Below are 13,055 nucleotides of genomic sequence, written 5' to 3'. Positions count from 1 at the left end.
GCAATTTCTAGATGACTAATATATATATATATATATATATATATATATATTAATTGATAATCAAAGATAAAGATGTTTCAGTTCATGTTTTACAAAGGAAAATTATCTTTTCTGAATGAAGGTACGTACATACATACATACATACATATGTGTGTCTTCAAAGTTTATATTTCCATGATATTATCTTCTTGCAATATGTTTCATCCTGCAATCAAATATGCACACATGTCCTATATAGAATAATATTGAATATCTACAGAGGCCATACTATTGTTAGAAAAAAGCATCATGTCAAATGCTCATATATTTACATAGGGCACTATGCTAGTTTGCATAACAACAGCACACATGTGAATTCCAATTCATTCCTCTCATGATGATAATTAATGGAGAAATGAAGGAAAAAAATAACTACTCCATTAATTGTTTTGCCAAGTAGTATATAGTATATTTTGGGCAGTATGAACAAACTGCGCATTCTTCTTGGGAAAACAAGACCCAGGTAACTAGGATGTCTAGGGAAATCGCCAAGCATTCCCTAATTTATCACCTCGTCTCCATGTAACAATCATTGTAGATCAAACTCTTGTTGACCATCGATACCAAATTTGAGGAAGAAATACAATAACAAACATTTAGATGATTGCATCTTGTGTGTGGCAAAGATTCTCAAGGCTTCTTGGCAGTGGAGACATGCTCCATGGTGGGCCTACATCTATGGAGTGTAAAATAACCCCTACTCATCGTATTTCGCTTCAGCATGACCTGATGGAATTGCAATCAACATAAATAAATGTTGTTATTCGTAGATTATTAAGTAAGCAAAAGAAACAAAAAGCTCAATTTGTTGGAATGTATTGGGAAAAGTTTCGAACACAACTCATATGTTCGACCACATGCACCCCACAAATGGATGGATAAACTAAATTTGTGAATTGCCGGTTCTTAAGAAGATTCAAATCAACAAATATATTTTTAGACATGCTTTAATGAGCACACGGTGAACAACTCGTTAATGCACCTCTGATTAGCAAGTTCGAAGATAACAAAAACCATTTTTCAAGGATACACCACAAAGAGGTGTACCAAAATCATAGAAGAAGAGGATGTCTCCTACAATGCCAAACAGTATACAACGCAACCCAAGAGGATAGCAACCATAACACACTACCACTATAACGACATACAACTCATAGTGCCCAACCTCCAACCACGAATGGCGAAGAGACACAACACATAAGAGAAACTCTAGCAGATGCGATATATCTTTATGTCTTGCAACATAACTGCCCGTATACAGGACCGGGATGACAAATCGTCCCGACTAGGTCATGTATATGGGTGCACGAGTAATTGTTTTGCGGTGACCTCCATATTTCGGCCCGCAGCCGCCAAATCTGAGCCCCCCTCATTTTTCTGCTTGCGTTATTCCCTCGCACAACTTGGCGGGAGGGAAACTACCTCCCCTTCCGCGCCACCACTGTGAATCCCTCTAGCCCAAGCCGTCACACGCCTCGTCGCGCCCCAACCGCTGTGATGGAACCATCGCAACCCCGACCTATGTTTTCCATGCGTCAGCAACCTAATTAGTGCAGCCTAATCCCACCGCTGGTCCTGCAGCCTTGTTCCCCGCTAACGAGCCTACTCCTTCCACTGCATGCGTGAAGCAAAAGTTGCAGGGCAACCACGTCATCCATGGAGCCGTGCCCGTTGGTGCACCAACCTCCATTGCGGCCATAAATATTCCCATCACGGCAACCGGCTTGCATACGGCCACCTCCTCCACCCCCTCCGTTGGACAGAAAAATACCCAAGAAAAGGGCCCAAACAAGAAGGTGGTGGCAACGGGGGGATGGGCCCCACCTCCAACCCCTGTGGCAAGCAATGAGCCATGCGATCCCATCGACATCACCGATGCTCGCAACATGCTCGATCAAACGTTGGAGAGGTAAAAAATCATTTTGCTCTGGTGAACTTTGATTGAATTTTTCTTCGGGTTCTTAGTGTTTCGGCCATCAGATTTGGTAGCTACCCCATTGATACATCATATACTGAGTTGTTGCAGGAGAATGAAGTGGACTTGGATGCTTCAGCTGACGATTTTGAACCGGGCATGCATCCGGAGGTTGAAGCCGAGGTTGAGGAGGGGATGACGGTAATGATGAAGTGGAAGAGCTTGAGGAGGAGAAGTTTGATGCTAGCCAAGCCAAATTTGGGGAAATAACTGGTAATTACACAGAGCTAGAAGACATTTGCTTTATTTGAACATGGGAGAATGTGTCCCTTGATGCGGTGACCGACAAAGATCAAAATGGCAAGAAGTATTGGCAACACATCAAGGATAAATATAACAACCTCTTGCCATTCCCATTGAGCCATTCCTTGAAATCAATCCAAGATTGGTGGGTAATGAACTAACGATCAAGAAAACTTGTAGCCGTTGGAGTGGTTGTTTGGAGCAAGTTAAAAATGCACCTCCAATTGGATGCATGATCAACAACTACGTGAGTTGCTTGTGTTTGTATTTCACGCTTGATAATCTTGATTTTGTTGATGACAAGTTGAACTCATCCTTTCTTATTTTCCAAATGTAGGATCACATTGCCAATGACTTGTTTAAGCAAAACCCGGGATTGAAGGGAAAGTCATTTGTGCTTGGACATTGTTGGCTCTTGCTTAAGGATATTGGGAAATTGAGGTTGAGGAACAAGGAGGCTCCTCCAAATAAAGGTGCACTTGTTAACTTGGAGGACGAATATGATAGTGCACCATGGTGAAGAAGAAACAAGGGCAAACCAGGTTGAAATAGGAAGGAGAAAGAGAGGGGGAAGAGGATGCCTGAGGCATCTACTTTGAGGGAGCAAATTAGTGACATGATGAAGGTCAAAGAAACTTTGTTGACCAAGCATTTGGATACCAAGGTTGCCTTGTCCAAGAATAAATACAAACATAAGGAGGAAAACCGGGAGAGAAGGTGTGCCTTTGAGTAGTGTATGACCTCCCTAGAGGAGAAGAAGAGGATGGACGAGAAGACAACCAAGGAGGACCGGTTCATGGTGATAAAACTGGATGGCATGGATGCAATAGAGTTTTGGTGGATGGGAAGAATGGATATCATGTGCTAGAGGAGGATGGAGCTTCAAAATCTTATGGTCGATGGTGGTTTTTCTTTCGGCAATGTTAAAGGGGGGTAGAGGTGGTGTTGGTGGGGTTTTTGGAGGTGGGATGACTTCGGCAATGGTGTTGTTGTTTGGATTTTTTAGAAGGTTTTCCTTTCGGTCATGATGGCCATCGCCCCCTCCTTCTTGAGGCATTTGCCTCTCAAGAGCGTGTTGTTTTTTGTTTGCTTCTCTCCAAGTTAATTTCTCTCTGTTTTTTTTTGTTTCTTCACAACTTGCAGTGTCACCCTCACCATGACGTGTTTTAATGTCTCATTACACTTTGTGGTACCAAGAATTATGTTTTTCTGCATGTTTTTTGGCCGACTGGGGCGGTACTACCGCTGCCCTCAATGGTACTACCGATGATAATAGGTAGTACCGCTGGCCGCAGCGGTACTACCGCTTATGTGACTCCGTGAGGGGGTTATGGGGCATGGAAAGGGGCATTTTCCACTCCCCATACCCATTCATCCCCACTCCTCCTCATGGGTGTCTCTCTCCAGGTGACCCAAGGGCTCCGATGGTTGCTGCTGATCTCTATTTTATGTCTTTCGTCCATGATTCCAATCGGTGGAATCTATCTCCACCCCTTCCTCTTCCGATGGATACCGGTATTGCCCCCGTCCTTCTCTTCGTTTGGTATATTTTTCAGATCTAGGTTATGGTCAATATGGGTTGTATCCCTCATTTTTAGTCCTGATTTGCAGCATGTGAAAGGTGTAGAAGGTGGCTATGGAGTAAACTTGATGTTCTTGTAGGAATTTAGTTCTCGTGGCATCCCTCGTAGTCCCATATCTGACCACTGGTGGTTTTCACCCCACAATCTCTGCCTTGAGCGGTACTTCCAATCTTTCGGGCGGTACTACCGCTCATAAGAGGTAGTACTACTCTTGGCAGCGGTACTACCGCTTTGGGATGGCATGTGCACTTCATTCCTACTATTTCATCACCTCTTTCTCACATTTATTGGTTTCCTATATCTTTTGCACATCATTCACTCTTGTGTTTTCCTCTGGTTATGTTTTGGATGTCAGGAGGTGGCAGCTTTGCTCATCAGGAGTGTAAGATGAACCCCAGCCATGAAAGCCGGAAGCATTGTTGTTCATCTAAGGCGGATAGCTCAAGTCAACCGCAGGGGTCTGTTCCTGAGGAAAGTGCTAGCCAAGCTGCTTCCAAGTCAAAGGGGAAGCGCCCTGCTGTCAGGCCCTTGAAGTCCCAACCCATGGCCTCTCTCGATGCTAAGGACTTCTGGATGTCCCGCAAGGCATATCCCTATGGCAAACCCCAGGAGCCATCTATGTGCAACCGTCCCTTTGGAATAGGAAGCAACCGCCAGTATATAATGACATTCTGAGGACAAGGGAGAACCTGTATGTTCCACATGTCAAATCCATTGATGTTGAATATTTGCAGCTGAACGCGAGGTACTTCGAGACTTCTCTTTCTGTCTGTGAAAAACTGGGCATTCTCAACATTATGCAGTTCAACAAATACTTCGATGCCGAGATTATTGTTGTCTTCTTTGCCACAGTGCATCTGGGAACTGATGAGGACATGACTTTGACTTGGATGACAAACGACAGGTTACTTTTTGCTCCCTGGAAGACATTTATGAACATGCTTAACATTGAGGACAAGGGACTTGAGAACCCTCTTGGTTTCCGTACCCACAAAGAGACTGCCGCAACCCACAAGCAAGCACTCTACAAGTACAGTACTGAGAAGATCTCCTTTACAACAGGCAAGTCCATTTGGGTGCTGGAAACATTTTTAGATACCATGCACCGCATCTTTCGTCACACTCTATTTCCTCGAGTTGGGAATCTGGATCAGGTTCACTCATACTTGGTGGATATGCTTCTTTAGTGCGAATTTCATAAGTTCAAGGTTAATGTGAAGCCATTGGATGTTTCTCATGTTATGTGGTCTGAGCTCCATTCTGCTGTTTTTGACTGTAAGTGCCCCGTCTATGGGCCCTTTCTGATGCTTCTGATTGAGAATACATGGGCAGAAACCTTCATTGGTGAGTTGTTTGAGGCTGGGGAGCTGGTATCACACAAGGTTGTGCAACTTCGGCAGAAGGACAAGTGGGCTACTCCAACTTCCCTTCAGCAGGATGTGCCAGAAGGTATGGATGAGGATTCTGATGATGAAGAGGCTGATGAGGATTTTGTGGCTTAAGATGACACTACATCCCGTGTTGTGCCCCCTACTGAAGAACCATCTTGGGCTAAGAATCTCAAGAAGAAGATGAAACACCTCTTCTGTCTGCACGCCAAGGGTCGGTACAGGGCTCATGCGGCTAAAAAGGCGGCTATCAATCATCACAATGTTCTTGGTAGGCATGTTGGTTTAACGATTGAGAGCAGTTCTGAGGATAGACTCACTGATGAGGACACCTAGATTGCTCGTCACTACCCATGGGATTCCAATGATGAGTTATCTGGCTCTCCTGCTCCTCCTGGCACCGTTCAGCGCAGCTCTGAGTCTGACGATTATTGATGTTCAGCATTACCGCCCTTCCTGGATCCTTGTTGTTCTCCCTATCCTTTTTGGCGTCCTGCTACCAAAGGGGGAGAGAGTTTGGATTTGCGAGAGTCACAAGTGCTCTTTTCATTGCCCATCTTTATTCACTCGTGAACTCTTTTATCATTTGCTTTGCTTTTTTATGTTTGTGAGACTCTTGTGAGAATATGTCATATGGTGTGAGACATATGTTGCCTTAATTTTAACATATGTCTTAAGTTTGTGAGATGCTTATCTTGTGCCCTATTGTTAATGCTGACATCACTTCTTGCATCTATATTACTTTTAGTTTCCCCTAAGTGCAAGTAGTGTCTGTCTATAAAATATAGCGGGGTGTTGATCCTAGTGTGTGCACTTTGCATTCCAAAAGCATACTTAAATAGTGCACACATCTAGGGGGAGCCTGTCCATATTTTGTAGAGAGTGGGGTTTGCATTCTATCTCATATTTATCTTCTATGCAAATCTCGTTTTGTCATCAATCCACCAAAAAGGGGGAGATTGTAAGGGCATATTTATACCCTAGTGGTTTTGGTGATTGATGACAATGCGTTTGCGGACTAATCGTGTGCACTAAGCCTTTCAGGTATTTTTTTCATTTGGCACAAAGATGATTCATGCCCCTCGATGTATTGATATGAAGACGGCTTTCTCTCTTATGTTTCATTGTCGGTGGACTTGACTCGTAGGAAAAGTCATGCTATTAAGAGGGGGTCCGCTTCGGAAAGGTTTGCGTGGAATCATCATGTACACATTCCTTCGCACACTCATTCCCGCCTCATTGGAGCATCATTCCTTGCCCTTTCCTCCCTAAAAAGATCCAAGTGGTAGTACCGCTCTGGTGAGTGGTACTACCTCTTATCATCGGTAGTACCATCCAAGCCAGTGGTAGTACTACTCCAGGGCAGAAGTGGCCTAGCTAGTGCCGCTGCTCATGGGTCTCGACACTTTTTGTGTCGGACTGAGCGGTTTCTGGAGCGGTAGTGCACGAGGTAGTACTGCCGGCGGTAGTACCGACTTTTACTACTATTCAGAAACCCTCGGTACTTCTGGGCCAGGTCCGCAGCATATCATGAGTGGATATTGGAGGCAGTACTACCTATTATGAGCGTTAGTACCGCTCCTGGCAGCGGTCATACCGCTCCGGCCATACTACTGGCACATGCCTTCCTCTCTGGTTGTTGCCCTATCCCACAACGGTAGTACCTCCCCTCTCTGGAGCGGTACTACCTCTTATCATCAGTAGTACCGCTCCCTCGAGCATTAGTACCGCTCTGGTGCAGGAAGAGAAAGTGGGTAATGGTTGGATTCATTCCCCCGCTATATAAAGGGGTTCTTCTTCCCAAAGAACCTTACCTTTTCCTAACCCTAAGCTCCATTGTTGCTCCAAGCTCCATTTTCACTCGATCTCTCTCCCTAACCAACAAAACTTGTTAATACTCTAGGGTTTGCTTGAGAGGGCCTTTCTCTACACTTCCACCAAGAGAAATTTGATTCCCTCGTTAATCCCTCACGGATCTTGTTACTCTTGGGTGTTGGAGCACCCTAGACGGTTGAGGTCACCTCGAAGCCATATTCCATTGAGATGAAGCTTCGTGGTCTTGTTGGGAGCCTCCAATTCAGTTGTGGAGATTGCCCCAACCTTGTTTGTAAAGGTTCGATCGCCGCCTTCAAGGGCACCACTAGTGTAATCAAGGCACCTCACATTGTGTCGGGGCGTGAGCATAATACGGTGGCCTTAGTGGCATCTTGGGGAGCATTGTGCCTCCACACCGCTCCAACTGAGACGTACTTCCCCTCAAAGGGAAGGAACTTCAGAAACACTTCCTCGTCTTCATGGGTTCCACTTGTGGTTACTTCTTACCTTTACTTGTATTTGTTACTTACTTGTTATTCTTGTTGCTAGCATCTTATAGGTTGCTCACATTAGTTGCATATATAGACAACCTATTTGTTGCTAATCTTAATTTATTTAAGAAAATCTTAAAAATTATTAGTTGCCTATTCACCCCCTTCTAGTCAACCATCTTCATCCTTTCACCTGTGCCTAGTGCTAGTTGTTGTTTTCTGTGTGTTTTTGGATTTCAGGAAATCAATACCAAACGAAGTCCAAATGGAATGAAACTTTTAGATGATTTTTTCTGGACAAAAATAGGACATGGAAGCTTCGGAGGGAGACCAGACGCCACAAGGTGGCGCCAAGCCAACAGGACACGCCGATGGAGGTAGGTGTGCCCCGATGGCTTGGGACCACCTATTGATGCCTCTTGCCCTAACTTCGCCTCTATAAATACTAATATGTTGTGAAAACACGAGAGAGACGCCCAAAATACTTTTTCCGCTACCGCAAGTCTCTATTCCGCCATGATACCATCTGGAGCCCTATTTTGGTGCCCTGTCGGAGGGTATGAATCTTGGAGGGCCTCTACATCAATCTTGTTGCACCCATGGCGATGTGTGAGTAGTCTACCACAGATCTACGAGTCCATAGTTAGTACCTAGATGGCTATTTCTCTCTCTATGTTCTTCAATGCAAAGTTCACCGAGATTCCCGCGATGATCTATCCTATGTAATCCTCTTTGTGGTGTGTTTGTTGGGAACCGATGAATTACGGGTTTATGTTCAGATTATTCATGAAAAGTATTTGAGTCATTTCTGAATTCTTATATGCATGATTATGATAGCTTCGTATTTCTCTCCAATCTATCGGTTTGGTTTGACCAACTAGGTTGATTTATCTTCAATGGGAGTGGTGCGTTGTGATGGGTTCAATCTTGCGGTGCTCAATCCCAGTGACAGAAGGGGACATGACATGTATTGTATTGCTGCCATTAAGGGTAAAATGACAGTTTGGTGTTTTCAGCCATGATGACTTCAACAAACAAACAAGCACACAAGCAAGCAAGAGAACCGGCAAAGGAAAACGACAAAGGAAAAAGAAAACGGCGAAGGGGAAAGGCAAATGAAAACAGCAAATGTGAAGTGGGGGAGAGGAAAACGAGAGGCAACTGGCAACAAAAGTAAATGCAAGAGAAGAATTTGTGAGACCTACTTGGATAGATCTTGATTTCTCCTCCCCGGCAACGGCGCCAAAAATGCTTCTGATGTCAGCTATGCTAATGCACAAAAGTCCTTCCAATGGCGCCAGAAACAGGTGTGTCGACGGCACGAGGAATCCTTCAGCTGCGGCTACGCCTTAAGGTACTTCCTAGGCAAGTATGCAAAGGATTTCCCCCGTGGCCTTGGAGCCTTGCGTTGGTGTTCCCTTGAAGCGGAAAGGGTGATGTAGCATAGCGACGGTAAGTATTTCCCTTAGTTTGAGAACCAAGGTATCAATCCAGTGGAGGAGTATCTCAAGATCCTGCACAAACACAAAAGCTTGCTCCCAACGCTATGAAGGGGTTGTCAATCCCTTATAGATTGTTTGCCAAGTGAGAACTGAAAGCAACAAAGTAACAAAGCAAAGTAAAAGCAGAGGTGTAAACGATGGATGTGAATAGACCCGGGGGCCGTAGTGTTTACAAGTGACTTCTCTCATGAAAGCAAGTAGACGGTGGGTGAACAAATTACTGTCGAGCAATTGATGGAATCGCGCAAAGTCGTGACAATATCTATGCAATGATTATATCTATAGGCATCACGTCCAAAACAAGTAGACCGATACTTTCTGCATCTACTACTATTACTCCACACGTCGACCGCTATCCAGCATGCATCTAGTGTATTAAGTCCATAAAAACAGAGTAACGCCTTAAGCAAGATGACATGATGTAGAGGGATAATCTCAAACCAATGATAAAAACCCCATCTTTTTACCCTTGATGGCAACTACTTGATGTGTGCCTTGCTTCCCCTACTGTCACTGGGAAAGGTCACCACATGGTAGAACCCAAAACCAAGCACTTCTCCCATTGCAAGAATCATAGATCTAGTTGGCCAAACAAAACCCAAGACTCGAAGAGACTTACAAGGATATCAAATCATGCATATAAGAAATCAGCAAATACTCAACTATATATCATAGATAATCTAATCACAAATCCACAATTCATCGGATCTCGACAAACACACCGCCAAAGAAGGTTACATCGGATAGATCTCCCTAAAGATTATGGAGAACTTTGTATTGAAGATCCAAGAGAGAGAAGAAGCCATCTAGCTACTAACTACGGACCCGTAGGTCTGAAGTGAACTACTCACGAGTCATTGGAGGGGCGATGATGATGATGATGAAGAAGCCCTCCTACTCCAAAGTCCCCTCCGGCAGGGCGCCGGGAAGGGTCTCCAGATGAGATCTCGTGGAAACGGAAGCTTGCGGCGGCGGAAAAGTATTTTCGAGGCTCCCCTGATTTTTTTGCAGAATATTTGGGAATATATAGGCCAAGGATCTAGGTCAGGGGGCGGCCAGGGAGGCCACAAGCCTGCCCACCGCCGCCTCCCCCTGGTGGCGGAGTGGGGGCTTGTGGGCTCCCTGGAGCCCATCTGGCTTGGCCCAAAGGCCCCCTCATCTTCTTCCGTTCGGGAAAAAATCATTTCGGGGTTTTTCTTCCGTTTGGACTCCGTTCCAAAATCAGATCTGAAAAGAGTCAAAAACACGGAAAAAACAGGAAGTGACACTTGGCACTGAATTAATAAGTTAGTCCCAAAAAAGATATAAAAGGTACATAAAACAACCAAAGAAAACAAGATAACAGCGTGAAACCATCAAAAATTGTAGATAAGTTTGAGACGTATTAGTAACCCTACGCCACCCTATGTCTGGCGAGAGGAGGACCGACCCCCTCCTCTAGTAAATCTCGCATGGGCTTTGCTTGACGGCGCATACGACAATGGCGAGGGGAGGGGGTGGGGAGAGAAGCCTAGCCGACATCTAGGTTTTGGTTTCTAGGTCCCCCGCGGGGAGCGATCCACCAAGGAGCAGGAGAGAGTCTCCTCGTTCTAACCACAAACCATGGTCGCTTGGGTACCAAGAATAAAACACGAGATTTTGGTAAACGAGTTTTTGGAATACTGGTTCGGTTAGTTCTTTTCTCAAGGTAAGTATATGAAAAAAAATGGATGGGTCATACATTGTTGCAATTTACTATACACAAAGGTTGATTCCATAAATATGTCTATTAGTACTTTTTCTAAAAGCTAGCTTTTCTTTCTTCTGTAAAACCAAGTTTTACATGTCCATGGGTTGGTTAGATAACGCAAGCGAGGTTTGAGTTTGTTACACCATAGATCATGCTTACATAGAACTTATTCTTATAATCCTTCAAATTTTAACATGAAAAACAATAAATGTCAAGATTGCAAACCTATCATGTAGTTGCCCATTATTCAAACACTGCATAATATTGATGATATACCGTGGATAGTTATCCTACTAGAAAATGTTGTATGTGCAATGCACGTTGATATTTGAAAAAATTAATTGTATGTATATTCAATGCACGTTGGAGTAGGATATCAATTACGTACATGTTGATGACGTGGATAATGTGGTTGTTGACATGTGGCATGATATTAATTGCATGCTAAACATGTTGATCACTCATCATTGAAGCAATATAAACGTTGGGTCAACATGGCTTAATGGTCTAGATTTGTTGAATCTATCCCCTTGGGTCTTTTTATATTGGTAATTTGGTATAGATATGGCCATGATGAATCAAATTAATACTTCACAATCACAATCTTACATAAGATTTAAATTCTCGCGCTATGTAGCAATAGCGGTACTTCCTAAAATTAATACAACGTTTATCCATGGGTTATAATAACACAAATAAAAGACTTCCTCAATTTCACCACACGGTGGGCTATAAAAATTGGCTGTGATGCAGAAAAAAACATACTAATACAGTAGTAGTATAGGTCAACCGTGACAACATCTCGGTGATCAGCATGGAGGCCAAGATCATGGTGGTCCTTGCGACCTGCATGCTGATTTCCTTCAGCAATACAGGTACATGAACTATTTTTGCACACAAGGAACTTGGTATATCTATCCGGACACCAAAACAGGAAGTAACAATTGGATGATGAAGGTGATGCACAACCGTGCACACTGTCGGATCTCCTCGTCAACCACACCACCATGTCGGGGAAGTTCGGAGGGCACCCGCATTACGTGGTGACGGTGGAGAACAGGTGCATGTGCACGCAGCTCATCGTGAAGCTGGCGTGCGTGGGGTTCAACTCCATCGTCAACGTCGACCCAACAGGCGTGGTCGCGCCCAACGGGGACGACGGTCAGATCCCGTTGGTGATTTCGCAAGAATTGAGTAGATCGAATGGGGAGAAAAGAAAGAGTATCGGCTAAGCATTGGAGCCATCGTATATATTAAGCCTATAGGAGTATATTCGCTAGTCTTAGCAATAGGATAGAAATGACGGGATACCCCTTTCCAGCCACAGCCCGACTGTTATAACCATAACCGAGCAACATGTGTAAAGTAATCTAATCTCTACCGTACATAGATACGAGATCCAACGGTAGGAACGCCCCAGATGTAAGTCAATTTTTACATTGCCCCCTTCTAAAGAACCGACGAGACCTCACGGCATTCTTGATCTGCTCTCCACACTTCGGTTCTTGTTTTGAAAAAGTCTGGGAAGGTATACTTGATGAAATCTTCATCTTCCCATGTGGCTTCCTTTGGTTATAAGTTGATCCATTAGATGTGCCATTGTACCACTAGTATCTTGTTCCTAGGTACCTACCTTACCTGCAACACTGCCTCAGGACCAGTCTTTATAGTCCCATCATTGTTGACCATTGGCAGATTAGGACTAGGTATGGACTTCTGCCCAATATGTTTCTTCAGCTCACCGACATGAAACACTGGATGTATCAGTTGGAAATATGCCCTGGAGACAATAATAACGTGGTTATTATTATATTTCCTAGTTCATGATAATTGACTATTATTCATGCTATAATTGTATTAACCGGAAATTGTAATACATGTGTTAATATATAGATCACAATGTGTCCCTAGTGAGCCTCTAGTTGACTAGCTCGTTGATCAATAGATGATCGTGGTTTCCTGATCATGGACATTGGATGTCATTGATAATGGGATCACATCATTGGGGAATGATGTGATGGACAAGACCCAATCCTAAGCATAGCACTAGATCGTGTTGTTCGTCTACTAAAGTTTTTCTAATGTTAAGTATCATTTCCTTAGACCATGAGATTGTGCAACTCCTGGATACCATAGGAGTGATTTGGGTGTATCAAACATCACAACGTAACTGAGTGATTATAAAGGTGCACTACAGGTATCTCCAAAAGTATCTGTTGGGTTGTATGAATCGAGACTGGGATTTGTCACTCCGTGTGATTGAGAGGTATCTATGGGCCCACTCGGTAAT

Source organism: Hordeum vulgare, chromosome 1H, assembly GCF_904849725.1.
Source record: "Hordeum vulgare subsp. vulgare chromosome 1H, MorexV3_pseudomolecules_assembly, whole genome shotgun sequence".
Classification (NCBI taxonomy): Eukaryota; Viridiplantae; Streptophyta; class Magnoliopsida; order Poales; family Poaceae; genus Hordeum; species Hordeum vulgare.
Note: the sequence above shows the minus strand (reverse complement) of the source record.